The 17,636-nt window shown below is 35.6% G+C and overlaps 1 protein-coding gene across 2 annotated transcripts in view; it reads right to left on the reverse strand.

Moving 5' to 3' along the window:
• The window catches only part of LOC6563219 (extracellular serine/threonine protein CG31145), a 56,440-nt gene extending 38,804 nt beyond the window's left edge, over positions 1 to 17,636 (reverse strand). For both annotated transcript variants that reach the window (XM_043215206.1, XM_032737808.2), the window contains exons 1-2: positions 17,472 to 17,636; positions 1,560 to 1,588 (exon numbers count right to left, since the gene is read on the reverse strand). The gene's annotated coding sequence lies outside the window, so the exon portion shown is untranslated. The remainder of the gene's footprint in view (positions 1 to 1,559; positions 1,589 to 17,471) is intronic.

A 17,636-nucleotide genomic window follows, 5' to 3' on the forward strand; every position in this document is an offset into this window, starting at 1 on the left:
TAAACTTTATGTGCTCCGAGAATACTAGAACTTATATTCCACATTTGAAGTCTTTAGTTCTTAAAGTCACTAAAATCTGCGTGTTCATATAGACGGTTCGGCTGCTGATAATAACGAAGAACATATATACCTTATGGGGTCGGAGATGCTACCTTTTGCCTACTACTCACTTTTGCGGAAAATCTTTACACCCATTTTACTCATTTTTAATAGTTACAAGGTAAGTTCAAATAGAAACCATAAGTTAAGCATAACACTTGAATGGTATTCCCGGTTATAAAAATGTTTTTATGTTTTTTTACCACAGGTTAAAAACATTTGCAATCACACAAGCACTTGTCACAACTTTATTGTTTTGCTGGGACCACGTTGCGTATATGCAATATGACAGAGTAAATATGCACAAATATTTACTTACCCACCTATTTACCTAAGCTGCCAGCCGCTGCTGTCGATGACGAGCAAATAGACGGCCAATCGATTTGGCTTTGTTTACCATTGATTTCTATTAGTTTGCAATTGCGATACCGTAATTAATGCAATTGCATTTAAATGAAATTAGTTTTAATTTTACTGATGCCAGTGAAAGTTGGCTAATTAGTGGATTTAATTGTGCTGTTTGATTAATGCCGATATGATAGTTACATTTAAAGCACATGTATTTTGTATATAGATACAAATACAGTTGTACATCCAATGTTTGGAATAATTTGCTATTTCTTGAGGAATAAAATGAAACTGAAAAGTCAGGTAGTCTATTCAATATCCATATATCGACCATATATAATACATGAGACACATCGATAGGCTGGAATTGTCGTTGTTATCTTTGTTTATTTGCACAGTTTGAGAATTTATTTTGCGTTTCTAAAAATCTTGCATTGTAGCAGCCTGATAAAAACAGAGAAATTTAATGTTGGCAAATATTTAACTAACTTATTTTGGTATTTATTTGTCATACACAGTTGTACAAATGTACTTAATGCCATTGTCCATGCGCAATTTTTTATCTGCCCCTGACATGCTAATGCCTCCGTTGATACGCATTAAAGCCATGGCGATTACATGCGACCCATACCCGAACCCAGACCCGTAACCCAAACCGTACTCGGAAAACGGCAAATGGCAAACAAATTCACCAGCTAAATGATAAAAAGCTGTTATGGCATCCATACATATCAAAAGTAGCACATGACCAATAAATAGTACATAACAATTTTGTATTAATGTATACTTATTTGTGGCTGCTATCTAATTAGCAGTAAGCTGCTTATTTAATAAAGAGTGTGAACCATAAGGCAAATACGCACTCGTATCACAAGTTAGATAGGTCTTACAATTGCGAGAACTACAGCATTTGTCGTATCACAAACAAGCAAGTAGATAACAAAAAAGTTTACAACTGTGGGAACTATCCAAAATGCATCTTATGATAGTACCACAAAATAATCTGACGTAAATTCTCTGGCTCTATTTAATCAGTATGTAAAGTAACTGTTGCAAAATTGTCTGTGTGAAAAGTTTTCGCAGCATTGTTTGTATGCTTGTTTTTTACTTACCCACTTTATTCCACTATGGCGGTGATTGTCTGTAAAGAGAGCACAAAAGCAAACTTGATTAATATGTAAATGCCCGGCGATTTGATTAACTGCTCAACCTAGTTTTATTTTTAAAGCCCCGCACACTTCCGCCAACAAAAGCAAGCAAAATGCTTAAAAAAAAAAAGCAAAAAACCGCAAGACGATCTTAATACTCTTGACGTGACATACACTGCCCCCATCCATAACCATCCACAGCCAGAGTGCAGGCCAGGCCAGGCATCAAATGTCGCTTGAGATGTGCATACAATTTGGTCAAAGCTGTCAAGAAGCCAAAGACAACATACAAGTTAAGAGCCAGTGTATAATGGCAATAGTTATACTCATCTTGCCAGCTCTCATTATCTTATGGCTAATGTTAAACTCGGCCGAATGGCCAGGCCATTGCCCAATCAAATATGGTAGATGTTTAAAGTGCAATTCGCAAGATGCCTTGAATTATGATACGTGTGCCAAACTAATTAAGACACTGTTGATGTTGTCAGCTGAGTGACGAGTTGTGGGTCAACCTTTTGAGCTCCTCAAAGCCTTGCAAACACACACACACAAATATATATACATATATACATATACACATGTGCGCGTTTGAGTACATAACCACTGGAGGCACTTAATGTTAAGCAGCTTAGTCGTTAATTGAATTAGTTTACAAGTGAAGCAAGGCGTTCGCCATTGGGTCTACGGATTGCTTATTGGCGCAGAAAATGCACTCGTTCCCATACACTCAGAAAGAAAATCGCGTTGATATTAGAAAATCACCCTCAACTGAAAATCGCTCTGAAAACTAGAAAAATGTTCTAGTTGTTAGAAATATCAATTTTGTGTAAATATAGGAAAATAAATATTAGTTTATTGCTTTGTGACCTCTTTTTATAATTTTAAATTAGTATAGTATTAGTATTGCTGGCTCCAGGTTAAATTTGTCTAGATTTTGAATCCCGTCGGGATTCAGCATCAGGGAGAGATTCACAGCGAGTACTAAACGAAAGCTATAAATCCCTCCCTGAAGACGAATCCCGACGGGAGTTTGTGCAATTAACAAAAAAACATATTACAAAGAATTATTTAAGATTAGAATCGCTTTTTTTTATTGTTTTTAGAAATATATATTTCTAATGATCAAAAATGCATGACAAAGATTTTAGATCAGAAACTTTATCAAATTTAGAAAATAGTAATGCAAATTTTTCTCTTGACTGCAAGATTCTACATCAGCTGTTGTCTGTCAAATAAAAATATAAAATTTAATAAACTATCTAAAATGTTTGCATCCGTGAAATCTTACACGGCTAATGTTTAATAGTTAACATAAGTAACAAAAAATCAGGTAGAGTTCACATATAACAACAAAACACTCTGGGAACTAGACAAATTTGTTCTAAATTTTAGAAAAATATACTGGAAAAATATATTGGAATTAAGAAAAGAAAAATGCTGATTATTAGAAAGACACAACCTACCGTTTTAGGAATATACTCTCTGAATAATAAAGTGATGATTTTCTGATATTAAGTACGATTTTTCTGTGTACAAATACACCCAATTTATACGATTCACACTCACAACCACAATTGCAATTACCACACAGCTGTTGCACTTGATATACAATTAGATTCTTTGTTGTGGGCACTGCGACTGTTTCCAAAGTGAAACGATTTTTACTCGTTATGAGGCTGCCTCTCTTAGTGCAATTCTTTTTGCCTTAGTTTTTAATGAACGCTTAATTGTTGCATCTTGGCGACCGACCAGCCGCGGCTTGGATCCAGTTTCGGTCTGATGCTGTTGCGCTTGCAGCTGTTTACATAATTGAAGCAACGTGAATCTTTGAGTAAATTGTTTAATTAAGTCATTAAAATGCCATAAAAATAATTAGAGGGCCTAGACGGAAGTATAAGCCTGTTGGGAGCCTAGGTCTTGGTGCCAACCCAAATGAGCAAGAGTTCAAATGGTGTTTGACATGCGACTCTTGCGTTTAATGAGCTTATGTTTATTGGGCTGGCTCAGACCAGACCAAGGTTAGTCTGGTAATACTTAAAAAGCTGTTGAGCAATACAAGAACAATGCGTTTGACATATTTAAAGCTAAAGGAAAATATATAGGAAAGCAACAACAAACACAGTGTCTTGCATAATGACACAAGCACAAACTGAGAATAGAACAAATACTACAATAAACAACTGTCAAAATTACTATAATTCATGATAATGCCACTAATCAAAATAACTGAAAACTATAATAAACCATTAAACATAACAGACTATAATGAAGAAAATCACCTCTTGGGGAATCGAGGCATTTAAAGTTATTCTGGCCTAAATTAAAGTTACATTAGACAAAACAATGCCAAATCCGAAAATATATAGCATTTATATCAAGTCAATAGTGATAACAATGAGTAAATATATTATTTAAGTCCTTAAAAAGATTACATTTGAAAATATGTATAGTACCGCTGACAATTACAGTCGCGTAATGATATTGCAACACAGGCGACAAGGCTCATTCATGTTTAACATTCAATTAAAACAAACATCTCGTGTAATGTTTACTTTCAGTGGGAACAGTAATAAACAATGTTTACTTGTAAATTCTCATTGAATTTAACATTGCTATTAAGTCCAAATGAGATACATAAAGCCCCAGCATATTGTATGCTTAACTTGCTTTATATTGATATTTTTAATTATTTTTTTACATTCATTTCATTTTCATTTAATTTATACGTTAATGCTCTTAGTGATTTATATCATTTCTGCAACTCTGTGCAAAATTTAACAACCAACAACATTTTTGAAAGAAAAATTCTTTTACGGTAATTGATATTGACGAATTTGTATTTAAATTTTTTTAAACGAGAAATTTAAAGCTCGGAATTTACATTTAAAGAGCAAATGAAAACAGGTAAGAATGCTATAATCCAAAGAGCTCAACTAGCAGATATCCGGGTTCCAAGATTTACCTATGATATTGCTATTATCGACATCAGTAAGAAGTTATTAACAACATGAAATTGATATACAAGAAATTATATTCCAAATATGATATATTTAGCTCTTATAGACTTTGAGATCAGCCGACATAGCTAGCATGACTTTGATGATTTCTTTCGCCGTTAACATAGTTTTACAAAATTTCATTAAACAAATTTGAATCATCGTCAATGGTTTCAATGTATTAATAATCAAATCAATATCCAACTATTGCCAACAAACATTTTGTCCATATAACAAGCATAACGAAGTATTGCCAAACAATTAAATCTCAGAATAAGACAATCAAAATATTGAAACACTTTCAACACACATAACCATAAAAAGCGAAAATTCAAAATATATATATCGAACCAATTAAAAAAAATATATATTCTCAATTGATAAGCGCATTTCGCAGTCGCAAAGTGTCAGAGGCTTTTGGGTCAAATTTTTCTGAATCGCAACAAAATTGCATCGCTAAAAATTAAAAAAAAATAAAAATAAAACAAAATAAATAAAACAAAGATTAACAATTCGCCTGCTATAAAAAGAAATTAATTGGTACTGCGTTTGTTGCGGTTCTTTTATTGAGAATCTTTTAAGGGGGCTATGCAATGTTTAAAAGCTCGGAATGATAAATGCTCAAGATCTACTTGCACCATGTCTGCTTTTAGTGTAATTACATATGCCACTTTGAATTATAAGCTGTTTATTGCCACAAACGTGTATAGTTTCTCATCTTTTCTCCCGCTTCCCGTTGTTATTGCGTCAACTTTCGCTCTGTGCACACGCTAATTGAACTTTCATTGAAGCTCAAGACTCATTAGAAAGTAAGAGCAGAACGGAGAGTGGAGGAGTGGAGAGACAAAGAGAGAGAGAGAGAGAGAGAGAGAGAGAGACAGAGCATAGAAATCTGCGCTGTGCAGCTTGAAAATGAAATTAAAGAACAGCAGAAGCAGCGCTGCGTTTCGCTTTGTGCTCAACTTCTTCGCTCTTTCGCAATTCAATTGAAATCAAATTAAATGGAATGCAATTATTTTATCATCATTTGGCCAACTACCCAATTGGGTTGGAGTGTTGTCGCTTATCAGCTAGCCAGTGCCTCTGCTTCTGCCTCTGCCTGTGCCTGTGTCTTACAACCATGATTAATCAATGGATAATGGCACTGCTTCTGGCATGTACTTCAAATTAATTACCTCAGACAGAGATCGTCGCGCACTTGTTCGTCTAATTCAATTGATACGCAGCTTAATCTATTTCCTGCTGTGCGATACAAAAGCTTTCAGAGAGCGTGCCAATGTTGTGCTCTTGTTGGAGGAGAAAGAGAGAACGAGCGATAGCGCAGGCAACCACAATATATTATTATTTGCGGCTCTCTCGCTGGCACTCTGACTCTCCTGAGGCAGATGTCGTAGCTGCCGCCAGGTAGCCAACAACAACAACAACAAACACAAAAACACTTTTGCTGTCCCCATCGGCCAAAGGTGCGAAAACAGAGGCAATAACAAACAACGTCCAGTGCTCCCTGAGTGTGTACCGTGTATTTAATTCAGCTTAACTAAAAAAGCAAAAAGGTAACGAAAAAAAAGGCGAGCATGCCAAAGGTCAATATTGTAAATTGATAAACCGAGGCAGCAGCGGCGTGGCAAAATAACAACAAACACAAAGATGAACGACAACATTTAAATAGCGAAGAGCAATGTAGCCATGCTGTTGGAGCTTTGCGGTATTATAATTAAAAGTAAACAATTTCAAAACTCGAAATTAAATTGTCGGCAACATTATTTTCGCATTAAATTTCAAACTAAAACAGAATATATCAGCATCAACTGAGTATGTAGCATGCCAACCGAATTGGAGCATTATAAATAGAGGCGTCTATTTTTATATAGCTCTGAACGAATGGCTAAATGGGTGAGTATTTAAATTTGATTTAAGCAATTACATTGGCCTACACAATTTACAAAAACAAAGTCCCTGAACTACAATTAAAAGCATTAAAAAAAAGCTCAATGCGTTTTTTGTATGTGGATATTGTAAAAATGTAAATGATAAATGAATTAACAACATAATGTGGGACTAACAAAATGGGCCAAGTTATTTCTGGATATACATATGTATCTGAATATTACTCTATGAATGTGATGGGATATTCAAATATTTAATCTACAAATATATTCATTCAAAAACTAATGTATGCCTTTGTTAAATTTGCTGAACCGAATGAATTTGTAGTTAATTTTGTGTATATACAACGAATATATACCGATTGAAATCAAAGAATACACATTATTGAAATTTTCATTCGATTTTGCAACATGTATTTGCTTTTTCTATTTGTGAAAGCATTCAGTCAAATATGTTGCGTCGATTTAATGTCATGACATTATTTTTTTTATAGCTTGTTTTAATCAATCAATAAATTAATTAATTTTTTTTTTAAATTGCAAAAAAAGACGCTCTGCAAAAATGTGCTGGTGTCTAATTTAGAAATTGAGTTTTTGCTTGATATGTGCTTTTTAATCTGTCATCTCTTGCCAGCGCCAACAAACACAAAATTACAAGCGAAAAATATATGTGTGCAAGAAAACCGAAATGTGCGCAGGATTCCGATATATGTTTGTATTTATTCGTATATTCGTAGATTTGTGTGTTTGGTTCACCCTCACAAGAGCAACGCTATTTGTATCTCAAATAAATTACGTAATGCAATATTCTTTTCATTACATTAAATTGTTTTCAACTTACAAAAGCGACAGATAATCAAAGCAGACGCATTATGAATTTATACTTGTTTTGTTAATTCTCTGTGATCTCAAAGTGGGCATTAGCATATGTAAACGTTCGCATTATATATATACAAATATATACATATATACGTAATATATTATAAGTTTAAATAGCTTACACCTAAACGACTCACGTACTCATGTTGCATCAATTTGTGCCGAGCTGCGTGCCCTTGTGCAAAGGCTAAAAGCCCATTGTACAATGTTAACGGAGTTTTTTTTGTTAAAGGTGTTAAATGACCGCAAACTGTGCAAAATAGTTCAGGGTTATGTTAGCGGATCGACATTTCATATTTATTATTCCCAAAACAAAAAAGCGAAATATGCTAAGCTGGCGTGTTTAAATATGTAGAAAATTCAGCCTAACAAGAATGACGCCAAAAGCTTGCATTTATAAATGGTTTTCGAAACAAACAAAAGCCGATTTCCGAACCCAATAAACAATAATTTATATTCGCAAAATATTAATACAATTATTTCTGAATTCCTGTGCTAAAATGCAAATTTACAGCAATTATGAAAAAATAAGCAAAGCTTTAAAATTCAGGGGCGTACACTGGGGCGTAAATGGAATTTACTTACTACTATTATTATTTATTGTATGAACTATTAATTATTCATATGAATTTAAAAACTATATTAAGTGTTTGTACTTACAGTTTAATCTTAAGTCACCAATGTTTAATAATAACCATATAAGAAAAACCACCCTGGATTGGAAATATTTCATTTCAAGCTTATAAAATTGTAACCTGCCATTTAAAAAAGTAAGCCCTTCTTTCTTTAGAGCGCAAATTTTCTAATTATAATAGTTAGCGTATACTTTCCGGAAATGTGGAGATATAAATTGCAGCGATTTGAAAGCTCTATTGAAATTTCTATTGTCAACCACTGTACATCAAATTAAACAGTGTGCGACATCAACGCGCAATTAAATGTGAACTGGCGATAAATACAAAATCATTCCGTTGAGAGCACTAGAAAACGATTGACAACAACGGTCGTTTGTGTATGCCTACAATTTGAAATCAAATCCATTGGAATTGTATCGAAATTTCAGAGTAGAAATCAAGAAAAACAGCAAAAATGCGACCGTCAGCGTTGAGAAATGTGCCAGATGCAATGCAAATAAAATGTGACTGAAATGTGGCATAGGTCGAGTTAAAAGCCATAGGCAAGAATGTTCATGTTGCCACACATTTCGATCTGAGCTGTCCAGATAAGAAGGGTTAAGCCACGCCCTATTTAGCTGCAACTGTCACCGGCAAGCGATTAGTTTAAGGTTGGGCTTAGGCTAAGCGTTGAGCGTTGAGCGTTTGGTTGCGGTTCGTCTGCTTCCTTTTAAGCTGCGAGTATTTCACATCCAAAATTGTGTTGCCCAAAAATGAACCGTAAGCGCAGAGCTCTGGCTCTAGCCAACTCAAGCATGGCCAATTTTGATGTTGTTATTGTTGTTGTTAGTGGTGTTGCAAGACACACAGCGCAACAATTTGGTTGCTTTACTTTTGTATCCGTATTCTATAAGATTTAATTACGTTGCCCTCTTTCACCTGCCCTCAGCAAAGCAAGTAAAGAAAACTTAACCAAAAAAAAAAAAACAGAAGCTAAACAAAATACAGTTACGCTTTGTATTTTCTGCTCTTGCCACCTAAACGCTGTCCCCCTTTTGCTGTCCCCCATTTGGCTTTGTTCTGTTCATAAGCTTTGCACTTTTGTAAAATGTTTGACACAGTTTCTGTGGCCGTTTTACTGCTGCCACTGCTGCCACTGCTGCCACTGCTGCTGCTGTCGCTGCTACTGTTACCGAGATTGAGTTTTTTGGCTTGGTTCTTTAAATAAATGCTATTATAGTTCTGCGCTGAGATGTGTTTCGCTTGCCCCGAAAGCTGGCGTGAAATTTTAAGAATCTCTTTTTTCCACTGAAATGAAAGTAATGCCCAAAATCTACAAGTCATGTTCTGGAAAGCGTAACAAAAGCCGCAGAGCAAAAAGCAGAAAGAAAATTGTATAAATATCTCTATGTCTCAGTGGGATGAGTGAAGCCAAATTATCTCTGACATATGAAAATTGCACACACACACACACATACACACACATGAAAAGCGATTTTAATAATGCGTATCATTTTCAGTGAGCAGAGCGAGTGGCATAAGTTTTATAACTCATTAACCTTCCCAAGCAGTCTCAGCCTGAGCAAATAGCCAGAAACTTCTCATCGACATCTGCTGTTTCTTTTTTATATCCATTTCTACCATTCGAAATGGGTAAACCGGGTATAATGGTTTTTGGGAACAGTATGTAACAGCATAAGGTATATATATTCTTCACCATTATCAACACCCGACTCGATTTAGCAATGTCCGTCTATCTGTCTATATGAAGACGTCGATCTCAGAGACAATTAGAGCTAGACACTTTAAACTTGGCAGATAAGTTGTGGCATATTCCGCACAGCTCAACTGTATTGAATTTTATCGATAAGCTATCGATAGTTTTGCGAGTCCGTATTTCCGGTAGTAATGAATGCCTCTACCTTAATGGCAGAGTCTTCTTATTGATATATAATATACATTCATATAGAATGGAAGAGGAACGCTCAAGTTAATTAGCGACAATATTGCTTATCGACACGAGTGTAAATGTGTGATTGTGTGTGTATTCTGATGCACCCCGTTATCGACAATTGTATATAAATATATAAATATATGCTATATATTTGCATACGATTGTCGCAAGTCGGTGATTTCAATTCGTGCTTGCCAATAAAATAAATATAAAAACAATTTCCTGAATCTGCCAAATGAAACGGGAGCCCTTTCGCACCTGCTTCCATCAAATAAAACTATAAAACTATAAAATAAAACTATAATATACATATTAAAAGGTGTGTTCAGGGTATATCGCAGTCGACCACAACATTATTACCTCTTTTTGTTTTTGGGGTGCGGAGTCTGTGTAGATTGTACGTCTGTCAATGTTTGTATCTGTATGTATTTGTATTTGTATTTGTGTTTGTGTTTGTGTTTGTTTTGATGTTTGTTTAAGTTGCGTCTCACTTCTGTGTCACTGGCACAGCAACACTAAAGGTTTCTATAAGACACTCAACACATTTGAGCTCCGTTTAATGCGCTTCATTAGCTTGAACAACCTAAAGCTAAGGGGCTAAATCAACAATTGAGTCGATTTGTGAAACTCGCAGTGAATTTCATATTTGCGACCGACAGTTCTAATTATATTTGTGATTAATCATGCACTTTAACAATAATATTAAGAGCAGCAACATTTTATTTTCATTGCCGGCAGCACACAAAAGAAATAGCGGAATTGCTTACAAAATCAGAACTCTATTCTGTTGATGATACTCGTCGTGTTGCAACAATGTAAAAGTTTTTGCTCTCAACAATTTCACCGGAATGATGTTGCTGGTACCATCGGTACTTGATAGCCTAACGGCTAATGCAGTTTACGGGGGAAAGTGTGGGGCTCAGTTGAGGGCTTTAATGGAGAGCAATGACCGATTAAAAACATATCGTTAAATGCAACGGAAATGTTTTCAACACTGCAGCTTATATCATCATATCATAATAATCCGAATGGGCAGAGAAAGCCGATCCCAAAGCCAATCACACCAGCTTGCAATCAAAACAAACCTCAAGTGCGCTATGATACAACTAAACAAATGCAACCAACCAGTCAACACCCAAAGCATACAAAATAGATAAAGCAACCCAGGCAACCCAGGCAACCCAAGCAACCCAAGCAACCCAAGCAATCCAAGCAACCATTTATGTTAGACACCCACATCGCTTGGCATGTGCTGCGGCTTCCTGGTTTCTAGAGTGCGATGCGTTGCTTTGCATACTAATAGAAGACAAAATATTTTTGTTATTTAACAGCGCTCTCAACACAACCAATATGGTTAAAGAATGGCTGTCGACTCTTCTTAATGCGCAACCTTTTTTTTTATTATTATTAAATAACGATAGTGATGACTAGTCTAACTAGTTTTGAGTTTATTTCAGATATCTGAGCGTAATTTGCTTTAATGAATATATTTGAAAATACGACAAGCTAATTGGTAATTTACTCTTAGATACTCGCTGAGAGTTGGCCCATCAAAACCTCGGGGCTGGGAGGTCACTAACAAAAAAATAAACAAGTTTCTGACTCATAACTTAAAAAGGTTATAATAGCTTCGAGCATGCTCCTATTAGACGCCGATCACGGCATACTAATTTAGCCATTTAGTATTTACATATAGACAGAATTCAGCAACAAAAAAACCGCATCTTTTTCATAGCTCAAGCTTAAGGAATTTTATATATATGTATTAACTATATGAATTAAAATTTACAATAAGCATTCAGCTAAATAAATAGCATAATATGCAAAAATAGTATGTGATTTATGCATTGCAAATTGACTCGTTTCTATGACAGGGTATCAGAACAGTTGGCTAAATAAATAGCATAATATGCAAAAATAGTCTGTGATTTATGCATTGCAAATTGACTCGTTTCTATGACAGGGTATCAGAACAGTTGGCAAGCCCAAAGACGTCACACAGCATTTGTTGTGGCATTTTCAGTGCGCCCATTGCAATTTATTGCTCAAAAATTTCATTGACACACTTTTTGTGTGTGTGTGTTTGTTTTTTTTTTCTTTTCGATTTTTTCTTTAGTTTTTACTCTGTATTTTTTATGTCAGCTTGTCTTCAACAGTCACTGAAACTTGGCTGTTGTCTTTCTTTAAAAATATGCAAATTTATGTAGAACGCGAGAGTTGCTCGTTTAACATTTATGTGCATACTGAAAATTGTAGAAATATCTAAAAACTGAACCGGTTTAAAGAAACAAATGCCAATGAAATTGTTTTTGCTTTTTTTTTTTTTATTTACGTCTTTGTTAAAAGTTCCCCGAACTTTTCAAATTTTGTATGCTATATATTATAGTGATCCGCCGTTCTAATATACAACTAAACTAATCAATTAATTATACAAATTGAAATCAAGCAAATCCATCCTTGAATTGGCAACCTCAGTATTGCTGTCTCTCTTTCTCTCTCCCTATATCTCTCCCTCTCTCGAAATATAAACAAAGTGTTGCGTATATAAATATATTTCACTGCATCTTTCTGTCTCCTCGATATATTTCATTTCGATTGTTCAGTCATTAATATTCAATGCAAAAGCGACTCGCACGTTTCTGTGCGGTTTACATTTGGTCCGCAGTGTTTATTGTTTTGATGTCACTTTTTCATTTTATTTTATGTTTGCTTTATTTTGGTATCGCTTGCAATATTTGATTTCCTGCTGCAGAGCAAACCAAAATTTAAAGCTGTGACAATTGGCAATTGGCAATTGTTTGTTGTCGACTGTTTCAACTGTTTATGAGATTTGTAGGCAACACGAGATCATTTCAATTTTTCCAAAATAGTACCCCTGAAACCAAATTCGGGATAGTGTTGTTACATAAACGTGACATTTGCTCACATTGCAGTCGTTTCATTATAATGCCAAGCGGCGGCTGTTTTGCTCTTTCCACATGCAATTGTTGCAGTTTCAGTTATTATTATTATTATTTTTTTTTATCATTATTTTCGAGACTCCCGCTCTATTGTTGTGACCGCTCACGTTCACAGCCCACACGATTTGTCGGGTGGAAAACAATACTGGTACACACAGTACACATGTATGTACACATGTACGTACATATGTACATATGTACACACTTACAGTCAACTGCAGTTAGTCACTGCACTGAGGTCGCTTACCAGCAAATCGTTCAACAGACTATCAACAATGCCACATTCCCGTTGTTAACTGATAAGCAAAGCAGACCCCAGCCGTTTTTCTAAAATGAAGTTGCGCAACAAGTGCGCTGCAAAGCAAAGCTTTAAACACGCAAATTCTAAGCGTTGCCCTTTAAAAGCTCACAGCCAACGCCATCTACCCAAAATCCTGACAACTAAGCGAAACATTAATTTGGACTGTTCGCAAAGTTCGCGATAAGCTTTTTCGAGAATGAATAAAACACGAAAAAAAAGAAAACGAATATTCATAATAAATTGCAACGTAATGAGAAAAATTGTAACCTGAGCCGTTCATCGCGCAAAAAATTTACAACATTTGTATAAATTTGTATGCAATGTGGCATTTCACGTAATTTTTTACTTTCGTATGATTCTGCGTCGTTGCATTTTTTGCGTTACGTATGCAGTTAAAAAAGCAGTTAGTCAAAGCGAATCAGCCTGAAACAAAGAGAGAACAAGAGAAAAGAAATCGAATGCGAACACCTTCGGAATGATGCACACGCAATTGGGAGGCAATTGGGAGGGGTTGCAATGGACGCAGTATTTACGAGTTAACCCGTAAGCGGGGCCTTCATTATTTCACTCTGACAGCAGCGACAACAATGTCGTGGCAGGTATTCAACGTCAATGTCAAAAAAAAAACGAAAAAAGAAACGTAATAAATCAAATGATGCATATGAATTTCCACTGAGCTGTTGTACTTAACGCGAGTCCATTTTTTTTTAATTTTATACAAGTTTAACGAAAAAATAGTATATATATATATATATATACACACCTTGACAGGAAAATAGGTGTGAATTTTCCAAATAAATATTACGCAAAAAATTAAATATATTAGTTTATATAGCAACATAGTTTCTTAATGAAACTCAGAAGGCTCTGGCTTTAGATAGCTATTTGCACAGAAATGGACCAACATTCTCTGGAATGATGAAAATCAGATAAATTTGTTTGCAAATGCAAACAATTCCATATTAAATTAACTAAAAAGTTGTCAGTCAGTTTTCCCCATCCTCAAATGTACTATACTAACTAAAGGAACGTTACTGGATATAAAATATCTCGCTCTTCATGACTCAAAAAGATTACTTTTAGCCAATGACACCATATTATTATAGGTTGCTGATGAAGTTTTTTGCAATCCTCAGCTAATAATTTCCTCCAGCTTAGAACTTACGCACAAGTCTTCTATCCTCAGCCCTGCTATGATATCTTTCGATCATATAACATTATTATAATACGTTAAGCCTTCATTAAACAATCAAAATCATTGGAGAAACTAATGTTTTGCTAAGTTTATTCAGCTATTTCACTGTCAATATGGACTTGTAACCAAGAAAAGTGGCAAACAATTTGACTGTTCTCAATTTTACGCCAGAGACTTCAAATTTTCATTAAGCAACAATGACGCCATACTTCCAAATTAATATGATACTTATATGGTGATATTTAAAATTTATTTATGTTTTTTTTTTAGTCTCAAGTTGTTGTCTTCACACCTATTTTACTGTCCAGGTGTGTATATATGACTTTAGTGGACAGCTCGTCAAATGCAATGCAGTAAAATTTCCGTAAATATCATTATGATGATCAAGATTGTTCAAAATGGAAATTGCCGGCAATAAGAGGCATGCATGACTCTTTGCGTGACACACAAAATTGAGAAATTATTAGTGAACTTCGTAATATTGGCATTAACAACAATTTTCAGTTAGTGCTTGTCGCAAACTAACTGTGAATAAATTATACAAGTTACTCAAATTGAATTCAATTCACATTCAGCTGAGAGACGCATGCAACATTCATCTAGATTTGTAGAGACTAATTCTTCTTAATCTGTAATATAATTCGTCATATTTTGGCTACGTGCATCTCATATATCAAATTTTTGTACATATATTATGCTTATTTAGTTTGTGGGGCGTATTACAAATAATGCAAACAAAGCAAAACAGCCCAAAACAATAATAAAAAAAAAAAAAACTAAAATCAAACCGAAATCAAATTGTAAATGTGAAATTGAAATGCGCTCAACAAAACAACACGGTTTCATATTCGTGTGAAGCGCGGAGTCGATTGTAGCAGTTGATGTTGTTGTTTTTGTTGTTATTGTTGTTGTTGTTGTCGCAGTTGTTGTTTTTTGTTGGCGTTGTTGTTATTGTGGTTTGGCATTAGAGACTGAAATGTTTTCCGTTTGCTGGCATGGATTGCTTATGAGCTCGGCCACTTTTTTTTTGTGGCCATAAGCAAAGGCCAAAGGCATACAAAAATATTCTGAAAACGTGCTGATTAATGATCGGGACACAAGAACAAAAACAACAACAAATGGCATAGGTCAGTTACACTAATTGAAATAGAATGTTGCTGGTCAGTTTTTTTCTCTTCTTTAGTTCTCGTTTACCGTTTATCGTTTATGCATCATGTGGGTGTTTTTTCGAACTCATAAACGATTCGTAATTATTTGTGTCCGTGCGTGCGAGTGTGTGTTGTGAGTGAGTGTGTGAGTGTTGTGAATGGCCACTTGGTTGCCAAGAGCTCTGTTCAAATTGTTCAATAGTAAGTGGCCATCGTTTAGAAAGCAACAGCAACAATTTATTTATATGTATAAGTAGCTGCAGCTCCTTTCACTTTAGAATGCGAGCGCGACGAGTGAAAGTGCACCTGGCTAAAATCAAACGACCGATGGGGGACCAAGGGAATAATAGCTCAGCGAATAGCAACTGCAATTAGCGAAGATTTAGCAAAGAAACAAAAAAGATCTCATAAATCTATTTATGGCTACTTTGTGCTTAACATCGAGTCTATCTAGTCTGTGTGTTGATTGCCAGAAATGCTTTGTTGAGCACGATGCGCATTTAAAAATAATATGTGCTGAAAATGACATCAACAAGTGTCAAAAACGCAGCCACATAAAATGCAGCATTGAAAGCTTTCGAGGATGCACTTGGCGCTGGCTGGGCAAAGCTTTGAGTCAGCTTTTCTACGCCCTGCGGCTTAATGACGAAAGTCAAAGTGCAGCTGACAGCGGAGCAGCAGCATGTGGAAATCACGTGTTTGTTTGCTGCTGAGAGAGCAACAAAGTGAGAGAGCGCAAGAGCGCAGAGAATAAGAGAGCAGGCAAGCAAGGATTTGCTGTGCGCAGACGCTGCTTATGTCAAAACATGCAAAGCTCTTTGTTATTGTTGTTGTCAGCGTAATTTTTTTATTTTTTTGGTGTGGGTTTGTTGTCAATTGTTGGCCTGATTAGACAAGAAATGTGAACTGTGAGGGACCATTCTGATTGACATGATGTAGTAGCAACCCAGTAGCGAAAAGACCCCCTTACAAATGTGTACTTTGTATAGGGTTGTAGTTTCCAATCTATACCACAAGCCCATATTGCTTCTCCACTCCACATCATGCATTACTTTTTAATGCATGATGTATGCGTTGCCGAAAGCTTTTTTATGCGCCTTACAGGCTCGCATACGTTGTGTAAGAGATCGTAAGTGGAATATTGTACGATTCTATATCCCCAGATAGTCTATTATACATACATTTAATATTCAAAATATAGAAAGCTTTGAAAATATAACAATTGTATACATAAATAACATGATGATGACTTAGAAGCTCCAGCATACAACTCTGCAGGCAGGAGTACATCACTAAGCAATTAATTACATGTTTTGCATACAGAATGCGTTCCGTAATTAGAGATCATCCACTAGTTCGCTGCTGGGAAGTGCAGCACTTGAGAGCACTAAGTCGCCACTCGAGCAAAATGTCGGCAACAAGCAGAACCAACCAGAGCACCAAACACCAAAGGCAATGAATATGGGTCTCCCAGCGAAAGTATCTGATGCGTGAAAAACAAGCGTCGCGTCGTCTGGGGACGAACTAATAAGGCGCCACAAAAACAAGCGAAGCACATAGAAACGATAAAAAAAAGAAAGGCGTGCCAAGGTTGGACGTCTGCTGGCCAGGATATTTTTTTGGGGGATTGGTTCAAGGTAGGAGGTCATTTTGTCAGTAACTTGTGCAATCAGCTGTTGCTAATGAAAAGCGTCGACAAAGAGCAGACCTGGGGCTGGGGCAGGTGAGAGACACTCAGACAAACGTCAGCTATCAACTCGTATTGATTTTCTGGGTTTCCTGTGGTGTCAGTACTAGCGTGCGTGGGTTGGTGCTTCGGTTTTGGCTACTAATTTCCGGGAGTTAACAGGGGGTAGTTCGACGAAACCAAAAAAACTAAAGCAACAACAACAACAACAACAATAAAATAAGTAGTTAATTAGCTAATTGGTGATCGGACTTACCTGTCGATTACTCGATACTGTTGCACCTTTTATTATAACGTTAATCTTGTTATTTGTTTTCTTTTATTTGCTGTTTCGCTTTATTGCATATGCTATCTATACACAATATACTCTTTTCTCTTGTTTTTGTTGTATTATACTTATTATTATTGCAACAATCTCTTA

Source organism: Drosophila grimshawi, unplaced genomic scaffold (assembly GCF_018153295.1).
Source record: "Drosophila grimshawi isolate 15287-2541.00 unplaced genomic scaffold, ASM1815329v1 contig_311, whole genome shotgun sequence".
Classification (NCBI taxonomy): Eukaryota; Metazoa; Arthropoda; class Insecta; order Diptera; family Drosophilidae; genus Drosophila; species Drosophila grimshawi.